At 35.3% G+C, this 18,935-nt stretch overlaps 1 protein-coding gene across 4 annotated transcripts in view; it reads left to right on the forward strand.

The window, feature by feature from the left end:
* LOC105208388 (probable serine/threonine-protein kinase nek3) overlaps positions 1-18,935 on the forward strand; it is a 40,110-nt gene that overhangs the window by 17,346 nt on the left and 3,829 nt on the right. The window lies entirely within an intron of this gene.

An 18,935-nucleotide genomic window follows, 5' to 3' on the forward strand; every position in this document is an offset into this window, starting at 1 on the left:
AAACACAGTGATTCACATTTGAGTAAACTAATAATTCATCCCGATGATAAGTTAAGCATGCAAAAGAACCTCCCAAACAAGCTTCCGAAGACACCGCTTACGCGGTTATAGCCGAGTCCACAACTGCGCGCCACGCATCTCTCCTTTTGGCAGCTTAACGCCAATTGGTAATACCAAGTGAAGACAGTTCCTTCTCCACTTGGTCCTTCCATCGGAGTGGAGGTCTCCCTCTTCCTCGGATTGCTCCAGCGGGTATTGCATCAAACACTTTCTGCTGAGGCACTTTCGTCTATTCGAACAACATGACCTAACCAGTGTAGCCGCTGTCTTTTCATTCCATCGCCTGCGTTGTCAATGTTTAGGAGACCATAAATCTTCCGCAAAACCTTTCCCTCGAAAATTCCGAGTGCCATCTCATCGGAAGTTGACATCATCCACAGAAGCGTAGGACGGGAATGATGAGGGACTTGTTTAGTTTTTGTTCGTCGAGAGAGGACTTTACTTTTCAATTGCCTACTCAGTCCAAAGTAGCACCTGTTGGCAAGACTTCTGCGTTGGATTTCAAGGCTGACATTATTGTCGATGTTGATGCTGGGTCCCAGATAAACGAAATTATCTACAACTTCAAAGTTATGACTGTCAACAGTGACGCGGGAGCCAAGTCGTGAGTGCGCTGACTGTTTGTTTGATGACTGGAGATATTTCGTCTTTATTTTTATTATTTTTACTAAACCTACTATTTTCGAATATTGGCTTTAATGCTCATATTTGTCCTTAAAGGAAAAAATCTATATTGCTGATTCGTTTTGAGAAAACGCGAATAACTAATTTTTTCTATCAACATATATCTTATAATAATAATTTATTTAGTTTTGAATATTAATTAAATGAATAAACAACTTCATATTTTCTTCATATAACTGAGTCGTTTACTTATTTTGTGATGTTATTTGGCTTTGTTTTTTTTTCTTTTGTTACTATACTAATTTACTAAATAAAGTTGTTGATGAAAGAATCAGCATCGGCATAGGGATCGGCCGATTCTTTGCTAACTGGCCGATTAATCGGCATCGGCATCGGCCAAAAATTTGGTATCGGTTGGACACTAATATATACAGATAAAATCTTTTGAAATGCGTAGTAACGACATGTGGGCGATCGCGAAGCTATAACGGACATTCCTTTGCAAATATGTATACAGTTGATCTCCTTTTTGCACGGTTAACTGGGTCAGTAAATTACTCGTGCAAAAAAATCAAATTTGTTATACATTTCAAAGTTCCGTCATTTCATTTATTTGTTTACGTATTGAAATTGTTGCAACCTTTTCACCTGCTTTCAAAACTAAAATTTGTATTTTTTAGTTTAAAACTATTTTAGAATTTATTAAATTCTATTAACAGCAATGTATTTGTGACGTATTAATGTATGGAATTTTGATTTTATTGCAAAAAAGAATACAATTAAAATAAAAACCGTGTAAATATGGAAACTGGGGAGTGTACGAAATACCGTGCAAAAAGGAGATCAACTGTACTTCAATGAACATCTAACTACAATTATAGGCTTTGTGGAGGTAAAGAATTTGTATATTTGATTTCCCGGTACTTTACATATCGTTATTATAAATATAATTTATGTTTGCTGTATTCAGTGGGCTATAGTGAATCTTATTAGAAAAAGTATAAAAAATTATAGGGATGGATTCCATCCGCAGTGCTTGAAATTGCAGAAATTGATTATATTTAGTTTCCCGTATTCAGAAAGCATAAATATCACTAGAAATATACTTTGATTATTATGCAAAGAAGGTAGTAGTGACATCAACAATAACTGCAACAGCATTCCAATGAAGAATATGCGCATGTATGGTATGGTATGATATGTATTCATCTATTGTGTACGTGTATTTTAGAAAATTTCACTGCATTAAAATTAAGGAAAAAGAAAGCATGAGATTTCTCTAAACACGTCTTCTTCGACAACAAATAAGCAATAGTATATTCGGGCAACGAGAAAAAATGAAAACACGCTAAAATAAATGTATAGAGTGAGCAAAAAGCAAACCATCAAATACAAATTAAGAAGTCGCACCAAAGGGTGCCAACGAAGTGACAAAGCAATGATGAATAAATAAGCAGCAGAGACTAAAGCAAGATGTAGTAGTAGAAGTTGGTGCTTGGAAGCGGCAATAACAGACAACTCAGCGGACAGCAATTTGTTTCGCATATGTCAACTGTTTCGATGGCTTGGCTTTCTTATGCCTTTACCAATTTTATTGTTATTTTTGTTGTTTTTTAAGTTTTCTTCAACTTGAAGTTTTGTGTTTAACATTCAATGCAGCAACAGCTGGCAGTTGTAGGAAAGTGTTACTATTGAAACTTCTGTTAAACTCATTTGTTATTGCACTTGAAACGATCGGCAACGAAATATCTGTGTAATGTAGTTCAACTGGTCACTGGGACACGGACATTCATTCGAATAACAAACAAAGGTAAAAGAACGGTAGAAATAGCACATCATGACGGCATTGCAAGCCTAGCCAAACTATTGTTGCTGGTTGATGCGGAGGTGGAAATGGGCGCCAAGCCAAATAAACCCAACAACGATGATTATCTGAATAAAAATGTGTTAAAAAGCCACGACGGCAATTGCATTCATTGAAATCACCCACAAATGGCGAGAACAGCGCAATAAGTGCGACAATCAACTAGACCTTGGGCAGCATAGACACTTCCACCGACGGTAGCAACAACTGTGGGAGAGCAAGGTGTTAGTACTGAACCGACGATAAAGGCATAACTGGCATGCTAATTGTGAACTTGCTTGAAGTTAATAATGTTATTGTAACAACAAAAGAACAACTCCTCATGGAAGTGAAAGCCGGTTCTTAACTTTAACAAACAGAGGATAAAAGCATCACAAATCTGACGCGTTCGTCAGATGGCTCTCCGGGAACGTACATGTATGTGCATTTTTGGTCATTGTGATTATCGATTAAGACGATTGCATTCGTGTCTGCAGACTACTCCAAAACCGACATAATGATTTGAATGGTTTCTTCTTGTAAGCCATTCAATTATACCGAGTGAGTAGTTAATTCTAACCAATAGTGGCAATGGGAAAGTCAAAGCCCTTGACAATCAGCGTTTCTATACTCTCGCAACAAAAGTTGCTAAGAGAGTATTATACAAAGGTTAGGTTGAAAATTACTAAAAGTGGGTTAACTCACTAACGAAAAACGTCAGAAACACTAAATTTTACAGAAGAAATAGCAGAGGATTTTTTTACAAAATGAAAAATGGGCGTGGCATCGCCCACTTATGGGTCAAAAACCATATCTTAGGAACTACTCGACAAAATTTCAATGAAATTCGGTATATAATATTTTCTTGACACTCTCATAAGACGGCTAAACAATGGGCGAAATCGGGTCAGAACTACGACTACATTCCTTAAAACTCAATTTTGAATTCCATCTGATTCCTTCACTTTATCATATGTATACATAAGGAACCAATGAAGGTGGCGGAATAAAACTTTACACAAATAGTGCATATCATCTCTGGCTTCACTTGTGAAAAAATTGTCGAAAACGGACTATATCTAAGGGTAAATTTTAACCGAAAATATGAGTAAATCTCTCAGATAATTTAATGTAATTCAGAGGAAATTGTTTTCTTCTAATAGTGTGTCTCTGTGCCAAAAATTATTAAAATCGTGTCATAACATCTCCTAGCTCCCATATACCTAATTATAGGTTTTTCAAAACTACGGTGGCCTTAATTCCGCATATATGTATTGGTTAATATGTGAAATGTCTTAGAAAAATTAAGTGAGCGTATAGTCTGGGATATAATGTACCTTGGTAGTGAAAATGAATGAAATCGGTTCAGGAATTGCCTCAGCCCTCATATCATATTAGGATTAGTGACTTGCCACGAGTCTGCAAAAAAATGAAAATATTGCACAATTTGATTTCGACAATAGCTACGATTTAAACTGGATAACAACACATCGATGGTGGTGTACTCCTATACAGCTATTCAAAGTATGGAAAAATAGTGGGAAGAAATATTTCTTCTTAATGTTTGAGTAGTTTAAAAAATAAGTCTCCACCATGCACGCCATTAGCTATTAAACAATTAATGGAGAATATCAAAGAGTCCAATCATTTATATCGCAAGTGTAAATACCTGTGTATTATAAATTGTTGGAGGTATATCACCTAATTCCCACATAATCTCTAAATTGCGGCTTTGGCAACAACATTCAAAGGCGTTTCTATGTACACATTTCACCAAACATTCCGTCAGCTAACACAACGGCAACAGAAGCGGAGTGGCCTCCCACACTCACTGCCACCAAGGAGAACATGCTTCATAGCAACAACTACTTCATCACTCGCAACACATCGGCAGAGCGCAGTTCGTGCATCACAAGCTTGCCTCATATACATACATATATATATACTATATCCCTGCGCAAGGCTTATTTGCTTAAGTTGCATTTTCCCATAACATTTTTCACACTCGTGCGATAATCAAATATTTGACCTCCTCGGCTACACATCGCAGAGCTGCATTACTTAAAACTATCTTAAGTTTCTTCTTCATTCTCATTCTGATCACCGAATTCAAAGTGTTTTTGCCGTTATTGCTGCGACAACAATAAAAGTAACATCACCAATGAAAGCATGTGAGGTGTGCACATAACGGCGTTCACAGTTGCATCGCACATCTGCTTCTCAGTTAGTTTCTCTCGGCCCGCCGTGTTATCTTCTAACTGCTCACTGTCAAAAGTTCTCGACATGGTTTTGCAACGCAACGGCGATATTGCATGTTAAGCAAGCACAAGCCAAAGTATATAATTACCATTTTGCAAAAACAGGAACCACCAATAAAACCACTACAACCAAGCTGCAACAACAATAACAACATGTTCATGACAGAGAGCGGCACACTGTAAGTGCCAAACGACAAGTGGTAGCTGAGTAGACTGCTTGCAGCTCATTGGCGTCTGACACATGGGTTGGTGTGCAGAAGGTAGGTTGGTGTGATGGTGACTGACACTAAAATTCGCTTCCGCTACACGTAGAGTACATGAATGGGTGAATGCTTCCACAACGGTGCTTGCTGGCTTTGCTCACATATACTATTATCCTCTGTTATTACACGTAGAAATATTCTTGCAGTCGAAAATTTTCGCTCCCTGGTTTCATTTCTTCTGCTCTGCTTCAAATATCTTACTCAGTATACCAATTGTCAGAGTCAATGCCAAATTTATTTTCAATTTTCAAATATTTGTACTATAGCAACAGAGTAGGCTAGTTTTGTTAATGGTTGCTTGTAACTCCGTTAGATGTTTTCTCACCCTCAAAATACGACATTCTTCGAAAAAATTTAATGTGTTATAACTCCCTATCAAATTAATCTCAGAATATGGACAAGTCTAGTTTCAAAACACTGATTTTCATTTTATAATACATCATGAAAATGATTATAATACTGTAATAACCACATCTACATCTGATATAACAGTTAATTTCTTTTCACTAAATAAGAGTTAACTGTCTAAAGAGCAACTGAAATTATCGGTAATGATCAAAACGCTGGCTTGGATGTAAATAAGTTGGGTATGTTTTATAGCTTTTCTATTTGCTATCCAATAAAGCTATCTGTAAATCTATGCTACATGAACCTGTCCGCAGTTGTTTGTGTTTGTGTTGGTTTTCTTCTCAACTATTGTAGCTCTGACATCTAATTAATTCCAGAACTAATATATACTTAGTGGAGACACTACAATATGTATGTACTTCAATATTTTAATCAACGTTATAGCGGATTTTATGACATTGTTGCAGATCATATCGCCAGAGTTATCAAATAAAACTTACTTTTCTACCTCTAACTGTATTTATGTTCACTCTTATAAACAAGAATAGGTAATTTTCCCCATGCTGTCATAATCGTTAATAAAACATGAGCGTATAAAAATACTATGATATTTTTCACACTCTTCTTTCTTACATCTTTGTAAGTTACATTGGCACCTCTGTGCTTGTGGATGTTTGGTAAAAACGTTTAACTATAACCATTTTTTGATTTAAATTATTATCATGGTGTATCCTCTCCCAAGGCACGTGCAATCGTATAACGTTCTCCTTGTCAATTTATGTACTCTTGCACTCTGGAAGCCACTATTTTTTTTGTTTGTGATGCGTTATTATTTCACGGCTGCACATGTTGAACTGAAGATTTAAGCAACGAATCTTTCATACGATGTATTTTCTTATGGTAGAATACACAGCAGCTTTAAGACCAGATCCTACCAGCAATTTTTATACTCTCGCAACATGTTGCACAGAGTATTATAGTTTTGTTCACATAACGGTTGTTTGTGTCACCAAGAAATAAAAGAGTTAGATATGGGGTTATGTATATATAAATGATCAGGATGACGAGTGGAGTTTAGGGATGCAAACGATGTTTTTGAAACATCGATGCTTTTTGACGAAAACATCGATATCTCGAATCTAAAAACATCGATGCATCGATGTCACTTTCAACGATGTTTTATGTCTATGTTTTATATAAAAATTTGACTTCACACCTTCACACTTTTTCGGGTATTAACTCGAAACCCTCTATTTGGATACGCTTTATTACATTGGAATTCGATTTTTGTAAAATACGGAGATTATGATTTATTTATACAATTTAATTCTGGCGTAGGCTACTGCGTTAGATCAGAGATTCAAATTACTGCGTTTTAAAGATGCTATGACTTAAAGAAATAATTTTTTTGTTTCATAACAAATTCAATGAATCGCGCTGATACAACGGAATCTTCGGATGAGTGAAACAGAATACTCGTTTGATATTTGGAACCAGAATAAACATTTGGTCCACCAAAAGGTGAAATGTAAGCTGTCAAATTTATCTACAATTACAGGGACGGAAGGTTGAAGAGAAAGTGTATCTCGGCTGTTACCCCTACCAATCAGAAGCCAATAGAGTTTGGGTTGACATGAATACTGTGTTTCCGGAGTTGTATAAATAGGCTTATTAATATTTACACATTGTGAACACTTCAGTGCCGAGTAAACGACTGCTTTTTAAACCTAGGGCAACTATCACTCTATTACGCAGAAGTAAAATCGATAAGAAAGAAATGAAAAAAACTTTCAATTTCGTTGTTTTAAAATTCTGCTATTTATTGAAAAAACTTTAACAGTGAAATAAAATGTATCAACTTAAGACGTACTACATTTCATTTATTTATGCTTCTGCTTCCGTATCCCTCAGCTTTTCACACTAAATTTAAAATAAGTTAAAGAAGGTCAAAAATACATCGATGTTTCGATGTTTTAATGGCCGATGTTTTTGATTTCGATGGGTTTTAAGAAACATCGATACATCGAACCATCGATGTTTCATTTCACGATGTTTGCATCCCTAGTGGAGTTGAAATCCGGATGTCTGTCCATCCAACTGTCCGTCTGTCCGAGCAAGCGATAACTTGAGTAAGATATCTTAATGAAACTTGGAACAGATATTCCTTGGCACCCTGAGGTTGCTTTCGAAGATGGGCAAAATCGGTGCACTGCCACGCACACAAAATGGCGAAAATCAAAAACCTATACCGTGTCATAACTAAGCCATAAATAAAGTTATGAAATAAAATTTGGAACATAGGATCGCATTAGGGAGGGGCACATTTGAATTTTTTGTATATATCTTGCAAACCAATAAAGCTATATAAACCAAACTTTCTGCAGTCGTTTCTTTTAGCCATACAGTCCAAAAATGAAAGAAATCGGATAATAACCACGCCCACCTCCCATACAAAGGTTAGGTTGACAATGACTAAAAGTGGGTTAACTCACTAACGAGAAACGTCAGAAACACCAAATTTTTACATAAGAAATGGCAGAAGGAAGCTACACTGAGATTCTTTTACAAAATATAAAATGGGCGTGGCGTCGCCCACTTATGGGTCAAAAACCATATCTCAGGAACTACTCGACACGAGTGGAATATGGGCGAAACCGGGTCACAACTACGCCTACTTCCCATATAACTCAAATTTGATTCTGATTCGTTCACTTTATAATACATATATACATTAGGACCAAATGAAGATAGCGGGATAAAACTTTACACAAATATTGCATTTGAGCTGTGACATCAGTTGTGGAAAATTTGTCAAAATCGGACCATGACTTTTCAAGGCCCCTGATATAGAACATGAAGAACTCAGTGCCTAAGGGTAATTTTGCACCGAAAATATAAATAAATCTCTCAGATATTTTAATGTAATTCATTCCCTCTGAATTTTTTTCTTATTACAGTTTGTCTATGTACCAAAAGTGGTCAAAATCGGGTCATAACTTCCCCCAGATCCCATATACCTAATTATAGATAATATAAAATTAAGTGGGAGTATTGTCTTCGATATATAGTATCTTGGTGGTGAAAACGAGTGAAATCAGTTTAGGAATTACCTCAGTCCCCATATACTATTTATGATGATTTTCGTTATTCTATTGAACTTTATGCCGAATATATGGGTCGAATTGTGTTATCTTTATAAAATTACATCAATAAATTGCGAGAGTATAAAATGTTCGGTTGCGGAACTTAGCCTTTCCTTACTTGTTTTATTGAATATTCAGAACACTTTATAGAAGAATTGGAATAGGGTTTGGGGTTACATTAATAATTTACAAATACATGGTATTTTTAACTTTAATAAACAAATATATTTAATTTATAGATGGTATTAATCGAAACCAAGGCTTGGAACCAAATCTACCCTACGACAAGATCATCATTGACATTAGTATTTCAAAAATGCTTGAAATGTACACAAAAATAATGTTGATTTATTATTTGTGGTGTTAATTTAGTTAGTTAGTTTAGTCAAATATTGCCTCTGTCTACTGCGAAACAATCTCCAACGCTGTTATTGATTGTTTGTCACTATTGGCCAGTATTGACGCTACTATGTGAGTATGCGGACGCACATGCGCAAATATTTATAACCCACTTACTTAATGTTTGCGTCTCGGCCTTACTTAGCTCCCATAGCTCTGTTGCCTCAGAGCCAAGTTGTTTTTCATCTTAGTTAACTCAAATATAAATTATTGGTGTTATTTTATTGCATAAGATATTATGTCTGATCTAATTTATATACAAATGCATTACTTTTTTACTAGAATACTATGTGACCTATGCGGAATCTTTCTAGGGAATTGAATTAAGTTATATAGAGTTTTGGTTGACGAATACATATGTACGTGTATATGTTCCAGTAAATTCGAAACATACATATGTGGGTGTGTTGTTGAGCTGTTATATATTTTCGTTCCTCTATTTTATTGTTAAATATTGAAATTTGATGAATATAAATAAGTATTCAATATCTAAAGTTCTTCAATGGTTTCATTTATGTTCATCGTTATCGTTTGACGGTGGAAATATTCATTACTAAGTAACTAATCAACATTGGACATTAGCCTCGTTTTCGATAGTGAAATGCTTTTTTGCACGCTCATCTCCAACGTCATCACTGTAGCCGCAAAAGCGGCAGCATGAATATTGCATGCTACGTTTGTTTGGCAAGCACTGAAAATGCGTCGCAAATGAGGCGCAACGACTTTTCCCTTTCTCCTTGTTAATGTAGTGACTCAACAAACGGTGCGGCAACATCAGCTAGCCAATCTCCAAAGCAACGGTCGCAAAAGCATAGCACTTATTTGGAATCCCATTGGCGTTTTTTAATTTCTCCTTAATGGTCTTTGAGCGTTTGGTTCCCAAACCCAGCTTGCTGTCTGTTTGTGGCCACTGTCCTGGTAGGCATCAGCACCAACAGTGGCAGCTTTGCTGTCGCAGCCTGGGTGTTGGGGTGATTTAGTTGCTCTTGCTGAGCACGACGGATGCCCGAGCTTGTCTGTGAACATTGAACGAAATTCATGCTGCGATATCACATTGCCATCATAAACGAAATGATTTTCATTTTATCATCTATTTGTGCTCTGATTTAAAAGTTCTTCCTTTTGGACAGGTTCGTTACATGCTGTGCTTTGTAGTTCATCGCGATGCTGTTTCAATTTTAATATTTCCGCTGCCGCTACGGCTACCTCTGACACCGTTACTGTTTCTGTACTGCTTCTTATAAGCGCGTTCCTTGAACACATATATACATATGTATGTATGTACGTCGTTTGTATAGTTTGGAGGAGAACTATCGCGCTTTTCTTCCGCTGCTGTGCGCTGGTAGAAAACGTCTTGGGCTTTTCCATCGTTGTGCTTTGCGCTCTGCACGTCCACTAAACTACACGATCCTATCCTATCGTTTCCATTTTCCGTTACTGCTAAATGAATGGTCGCATTGTCGACTGAATGAAATTCTTGAACTTCATTTAACCTTTGCATTGTTTTCTCTATTTTTAATTTTTGGTTTTGGCATGCCAACATTTTTCTTCTCAACCTCTATCAATGATGAAATTTATCAAAAGTGCTATATGTAGTCCGCAACTTCGACATTGGCGCAGTTGTTGGATCCAGTGCAAGCGCAGGAAATGAACTGCAATGGAATTCTTATCCAGTCAACTGCAACATGTTGCATGTGGCAGTTGGTTGCTATTTTTCGCTTATTGTTAGACTAAAGTTGTTGCTACAATTTCATGATTGACGATGTTGCCGAAGCGGTATATTGCTTCGCAGTCAGCAAAACAATATAAACAATTTATTAGTTGGGCGGAATGTGGTGAAAGGTGGGAAGTGCCACTAAACAATACCTAATAGCGTACATAATTTGTTGTTTCGACTGACTTATGAAGTTGGTAATTCTATTTGGCATAACTTGTTTTTAAATTAAATTTTTAATTTCGCAAATAGGAGCGATCTTAATTTCGTGTCGTGCTTATAACTTTGTACTCTTTTATTTGTGCTAATTTATACAATAAGGTATCAATAGTAACTCGATTTATTTTTAGAAAATGCTTCATACGCTTACAACTCACTGCTGTTTCCATTACTAATCTGAAAGCTGAACTTGAGCTGTTTCATACTTCCTCAAATTTGCAAACTAAATCATAAACGAAGAATTAAAATCTAGAAATTCATCGGCGAAATAGGTTACTTCATCAACAGCAGCGTCATAGCGCGGCATTAACAGCATCATCAGCCACAACTATACAGATTGAGCATAAAACTAATGATTACCATTTCCTAAACGGAAAACGTTCAAAGTAAAGAAAAGAAAGAAAAAACTCAAAATAAGGCTACATTATAGCTAAACATCATTAATAATTAAGCGCTGACAGCATTACCATTTCTTCCATTCCTCACCACTAAGTAAAGCCATCAAAGTTTTTTAAATATTATGTCTCATCAAAGAACCCGTTTCTTCGCCTAATTTGTTCGGTCATTTCAAATTAGTTCTAAATGTTTCGTTTGTGATTATTGTCGTTAGATTTATGTCTGTGCGCGATATTATTAACCACTATTATTTTAGGGTAACGTTTGTATGTGTACAAAAATCGGGCGTCTATAATGAGTTAAAAGTTGATAAATAGCACAAGCCTAGCACTAGCCTTCCTCTAAGGAATACGTACGTACGTATGCTGGGGTCTTTGAAAATCGTTTTCGAGAATTTATTTATTTTTACTAGTTTTATTCACACACCACACAATTTCTTGATACATTTATTATCTAATTATTTAAAAAAAAATTTTCTTTATATACATATATATACATACATACATAGATATATCCAAATATTGCTATATTTCCATGCCTTCCGAAGCCTATTCAATAGGTTGTATAATAGGAACTGGTTAGAAAGATATGTCAACGATTCAATTGCATCACAAATTCTTACACCAAGAGCTGGACATTACAGACGCGGTAAAGCAAAATCGCTGTAGTCTTCTAAAGTGAAGTCATTACGAAATTTGTCCATAACGAGTAGCGAGTGTGTGGCGAAATTGAAAATTGGCCGCATAATTGTATAGACCGTCGTCAGGAGAGCGGATCAGAGGTGTCAGGTGGCGTGCGTTGCGTACGCGCCAACTAACCGTGCAGACTAGTAAGAAAGCAGCGTAGCAACTAAATTCGCCTTTACACAAGCAGTGTGAGCTATGTGTGTATTGAATGTACATTCATATGTACATATGTACATATGTACATATATGCATGTGTGTACATAGATGCAATTACAAACTGAAGCAACAAACAACACCAAGGCGGAAGAATAGCGAACGCAGCTACCGCTACCCAACGTTGCGCTCCAGCATGATATTGTTATTGTCGTTGTAACGAATTCCCCTGTAGCTGTTAACTGCGCGATCAGTGCACGAGTTAGTGAAATGCAAACACAATAAATGTGCGGCGCATGCGCATTTCATATCCGCATATTACCGCTAATGATTCGCCTAACCAACTTGGGTGCACTCAGGTGGCTGGCAAATACACAGCGCATCAGAAGGCAGTGAACTGCGCAGATTTTCGCCCAACTTCACTCGCACATTCCTCGCTTCACTTAACGCATGAGGTTTTTTTTAATAATATGTACATATGTATGTATGTATGTATTTCTGCATGTTTGCGATTTTCTCTTCTTTGCTTATGACCTCTTCACTTTCGCGTCTTTCGCTTTTATGCAGGGAAAACTGCCACTCTCATATATATACGATGCCGCCATCTTGCACAGTCATACATGAAGAAGCAAAAAATCGGAAAATTATGCAGCAAAAGTGTAGGAGGAAAAGTGCAAAGTGCACGCACACCAGTGACGCCCCAAATAACTTATCTTGAGATTGTATTTTGTATTCAAAGTATTCACACATAATGACTTTAATCAATATAATTTTTAAAAATATTAGGATTTCAAATCAATAATTCTCCGTAAAGTTATTAAGGTCAATCTATACATTTCGTATAATCTTCCAACAAACCAACCAAACACAAAAAAATTGTGTGGACGAACCAAAGATTTTGTGAGACTCTCAAAATATTTGCGTGGTATTCGACCGACCATTTTCTCCAACTCCGACCACAAACTGTTGTCCAATGGATTCAAATCTGGACTTCCAGACGGCATCTGGAGGGTGACCACATTGAACCATTCGTTGGCTCTGTTGAGCCTAAGTTACTTCAAGCTGACCAGTTGATCGAAGATGGACTTTTATGTGGAGATTATCCCGAATAAATAATGACATTGATATGGTCGATATAGCCATTTCCCTTGTAACTTGTAACTTGCAACATAATTTATGGCAAGACTAAGTACTAAGTAAGATTAATGATATATCCATTTCAGATTGATCTTCCGTACATCAACATTTATATACATCACTTATCCCAACCCATTCAAAATATATGTTATGTTCCAATCACTGCCCTTAAATAATGCGTTTGAATGTTTCCCTTAGCCATAATGGTAATAATTATCCGAAATCATAAGTTCAATGTCAACATACTAGCACATCTACCAACCTAAATACTTCGTCCAATAATGAATCCTCTTCATTTATATCTTTCGAATAAGCTGTTTTCACAGTCATGGAAATCTGCGCTCATTTACATGGTTCAAGACAATGAAACTATTGACAAGCTGGCAGGATTCCCACGCCCTCAAGTCGTCACAATGCTTTTTGTACATACATACATACATACATATGTACGTATTATATTTTATTTTGTGTGTGTTGATATGACTATACGCCCGCAATTAAATACGATTGTATGTTAGAGAATGAGATTGCCAGACGAAATGTGCTTCTTAATTAAAGACCACACTTCAAACCAAACAATCCAAATCTTGCTTTTCCATATTTCACACAAAGTCACAGCTTTGATTGCATTTATCTACCTGTACAACGCTGCATCGAGCAGTTTGCAAATAGATATTCAGTGGACTTTGTTATTGCATCTAAGAGGGTAACTATTCGCTGCACAAGTTTATCATTTTATCAATCAGCAATTGTTGTTTGAGTTTGTAGTTGGTTATATTGTGTTTTTTGTTTAAAGTTTAATTTTATATATTGGGTGTGTGAGTTAATTTCTATGATTGAATTCGAAGATTCTTTCAATTTTGGACTTATTTTAATATTTTCCCATCTATAATATAAAAATGAATCGCAAAATGTGTTGCTAAGCGCATAACTCGAGAACCGCCGGACCGATTTCGCAAATTCTTTTTTTAGAATGTTTCTAGAGGTACCGGGATGGTTCTTACGGAGAGAAAAATTTTAAAAATTGCCTGAAAAAGTCTTAAATCCACAATTTTCTAATCTGCCATACAAACAATTTGTGTCGTTAGTTTCGCAAAAAATTAAGAAAGGCCAAATCGATCTGGCTAATTTTAGTTTTGAAATATTTATGGAAGGCCAGGGAAAGATTAGAAAGTAAGTAAATATGGAAAAATTGTGAGGAAGATAACAAGAAGATGATTTTATTTGAATTGACAACAAAATTATAAAAAAGAAAACAAAAAATAATATTATTTTCAAAGTTGTCATTGTTGCTTTGTTAAAATCTTTTTATTATTATACAAGTGTATAATGCTGTATCGAAAGCCCAAAACAATTTGTAACAAGTAGGGAAAGGCAACCAAACATTTTATACTCTCGCAATTTATTGATGTAATTTTATTACACACAATTTGAAATAAAGTCCAATAGAATAACGAAAATCCTCTTATATAGTATATAAGAGCTGATGTAATTCCTGAACCTATTTCACTCATTTTCACCACTAAGGTTAACAGGAATAGAGGCAACTTGGCACCTGATAGTAGGCAGTACTTTCGGCCTTGAAATTACTACTAAATTGCAAATCAACAAACACCAGTCTGCAAACTCGCCAAAAACAGCTACAAAGGAGATTTTCCAGATATTCAAGTCGGTAGAAGAACTGAACAGGACTTTAAAAGATTTACGCGACAACGAAAATATTTTTGGTGAAGCCATGATTCTGTTGGCAGGTCATTTTCGCCAGACTATTCCTGGATCAACTGTTGCTGACGAACTAATCACATTCCTAAAATCATCTCATTTGTGGCGACACATAAAGAATCGCCAATTAACAAATAACATACGAGTGTTTTTTCAACAATATCATATTGCGAATGTAGAAGCAGTTGAAAATGGTAGCGACGCAGTTGACACCTCAATGTATTAATAACATTTTTAACGGGCTTCTGTCACTTCATGGTCTCGAAAGAGGAGCTTATTCATCGTGTTTTTCCTGACATGAAACCACAATATAATAACCATAAATGGCTAATTGAATGGCCTATATTGGTGGTAAAAAAAACAAAGATGTCGATGATCTTAATGCGACAATTTAGGATTTCGTTCCAGGAGAGTTGACACAGCTACAAACCCGGGTGACGTTGTCAATTATCTCACAGAATATTTAAAATTGCATTGACTATCACCTCTCACTTTGCAATTAAAATTAGAGTAAGCTGTCATGGCTATGAAAACGGTAATCATAAATAAGTCACCGAAACAATCTTGGCTTGGAATTTGCAAATTTGTTGTTATGATGATTTACGCTTACTACAGATCTACCATAATGTATATCAACCGTCTATAATGGTTTCGTCTTTGCGCGTAAGAATTTTTTGACTATATTGAAAAAAATTCTATTGAAATGTATACCTTAGCCACAAAAATATGTGGTCGGGTCTGCTAGTATTTTAATAATAATTTTCAAAAATTTTAAAATACATATGTATGTATACTTATGAACATTTTCGAATAGCATGCTATTTAGCCTCTAATCCACCATTCATCCATACGCCACGAGCATGAACATGTTAATTAATACAATTAGCAGCAATTATGTACATACATATGTACATATGTATATGTGATAATTTATGATTTGTGAGTGCTTGTGTTGAGATCCTACTATCGCTGACTCACTTGTTTATCTCTGTAAAACTAACAGCTACATACTGATTTTAAATATAAGCATGCCCATATGTATATACCCTGCAAGAAAACACTCAACACCAAAACAATTTTCCTAAAAATTGCAAAACTGCAACCTGTGTTATAGGGCTACCGTTTCGTACCTCGAATGTTGCTGGTCTGAGTTTAATGAATAACATAGTTATTAAAGATCAGCGTATATACTTAGTAATATTTAATAATTGAAAACATTACAACAAACAAACAAGTAAGGAAAGGCTAAGTTCAGCTGCAACCGAACATTTTATACTCTCGCAATTTATTGATTAAATTTTATTAAGATAATACATAATTTGACCCGTATACTCGTATTCGTCCAATAGAATAACGAAAACCATCATATATAGTATAGCTGAGCTGAGCAAATTCTGAACCGATTTCACTAATTTTCACCACCAAGGTACACTATATGCAAGACTATACTTAATTTTGCTAAGATATTTCACATATTAACAGATATATGTGGTATAAAGCCCACCGTGTTTTTGAAACCCCTACAATTAGGTATATGAAAGTTAGGGAAAGTTATGACCCGATTTTAATAATTTTTGCAAGAGAGACAAATTATTAGAAGAAAATAATTTTCTCCGAATTACATTAAAATATATGAAAGATTTACCCATATTTTCGGTGAAAATTACCCTTAGACACTGAGTTCTTCATGTTCGATATCCGGGGCCTTGAAAAGTTATAGTCTGATTTCGACAATTTTTCCACAAATGAAGCCACAGATGATATACAGTATTTATATAAAGTTTTATTTCGCTATCTTCGTCGGTTCCTTATGTTTACATTATAAAGTAAAGGAATCAGATCGAGTGTAGTGTTTCTGACGTTTTCCGTTAGTGAGTTAAGTTTTGTATGGAAGGTGGGCGTGGTTATTATCCGATTATATCAATTTTAATCGTGTGTAATGGGGTCCGTAAAGGAAACCACTGCACAAAGATTGGTTTATATAGCTTGATTGTTTTCCGAGATATTCACAAAAAACTTATTTAGGGGCGGGGACACTTTTTGAGGAATTATTACATCCAGATATGCTTCTTCCTAGCGCGTTCCTTTATATCAATATATATTTTACTTGTATAGCTTTATTTATGGCTTAGTTACGACACTTTATAGGTTTCGGGCAATGGTCCCATTTTCAATAGCAACCCTCCTACGGTCCTAAGGAGCATGTGTACCAAATTTGGTCAAGATTTCTTAATTTTGACTCAAGTTAACCGTTGTACGGGCAGACGGACGAACAGACAGACATCCGGTTTTCAACTCGTCTCGTCATCCTAATCATTTTAATATACATAACCCTATATCTAATTCGTTTAGGTTTTTAACTTTCAAACAACTGTTATGTGAACAAAACTATAATACTCTCTTAGCAACTTTTGTTGCGAGAGTGTAAAAATGTGGTAAGAAATTCTTTTGCGACTTTTCTTAAATATTGTGATGTTTTCTCTACCGAGTAAGAGCACTTTATTTGTGTGTATTTCGGCATGCGTGTACCCCATTACTTGTGATTAACTAATTTGTTTGCTTCAGCTAAAACCAATTTTTCTTGCCCTATACATAACTGCCAACCGTTGTTAATCGCATCTACTAAACTTGTCGAACACACTAATTAAATTCGCTCGTATACTATTGTAGGTCATCTGTCCATCTACATTTTCATTTCAAAATACTACAAAAAAACGGAAACATAAACGTATGGTAAATAACATACAACTTGTATTTAAAGAGCTTTTCTTAAGTGATGTCGAAACCATACTTTAAAATCCTTGGCCATTATGTACAGTCTGTGACTGTACGGGTACTGAAATTTAAGAAAACAAACTGTGGGCCAACCAATGGGTGCCAAGGTACGGCATATGCCAATCCAATAAACTATATACTTATCTCTATTAAAGAATATAACTATGAGTTTGAGAAGATATTCATATTTACTTGCTTGCTAATTGGGATTTCCTTATAATTTGAAAAGTTTATATATCCACAACTAAGTATTTGTTCCTTATTCGTTTGTTATAGAAGTTTCAGAAACTATTGCAAGCCATGCATCAAATTTGACTGACATTCACCTAAAAAGAAGAGGGACATTTTGTTTAAATAGTTCTTCTGTGTCTTCAGTCAACAAAGCAATATTTAAAGTAGCACGAAAAAAGGGGAGTTGCTATACAGTCCCAAAATTATTATTATTATTAAAGACAGAATATTAAATTTATTAAAATTATTAATAAAAATCCTTTAGACAATATTTGTGTTTATGTGTGAGAGGTGGCGCTGAGCTCTTCATTGTTGCAATATTTTTCTTAATGCATACATACATATGTGCCAATTGTGTAGCATTATAAGTTCATTAACACATATTGAACAAATGTATGTACATATGTGTGTATATTGTTATGTACACGTACGAATAAATGCTCGTATTTAATGCTGACGCTTTCGCAGTTATTTGTTAGATCATCATCTTGGCAAATATACTACTTTTGGCAATGTATTTTATTTACTTATTCAAATCAATAAATATTTCGTTTCCCGATTTTCATATTTATATAAAAGGTTTGGTTTATGGTTTCACCGTAATTCTGTGTCTTTTAAGAATTCCTTTATAAAGAATTATTTATGAAATTTAAAGCCATTTATTCCCACGCCCAAAAAACTGTAAAGTTGTTATAACTAAGCCATAAATTAAGCTACAAAGGATTACAGTGGGGTAAAATATTCAAAAAGTGGTTGTTGCCTCAAATAGATTTTTGTTTATACATATCTCGCTAGCTGTATTATCCAACTTTGCTGAAAATACTTCACATGGGTGAAATCTGGTAAAAACCACCCCACCTCTCAGACTAAGATTATGTTGAAATTTACAGAAAGTGTTTTAAGTCACTTGCGAAAAACGACAGAATCACATCTGTGGAACTACTTAACATTTAGTTACAGATCT

Source organism: Zeugodacus cucurbitae, chromosome 2, assembly GCF_028554725.1.
Source record: "Zeugodacus cucurbitae isolate PBARC_wt_2022May chromosome 2, idZeuCucr1.2, whole genome shotgun sequence".
Lineage (NCBI taxonomy): Eukaryota > Metazoa > Arthropoda > Insecta > Diptera > Tephritidae > Zeugodacus > Zeugodacus cucurbitae.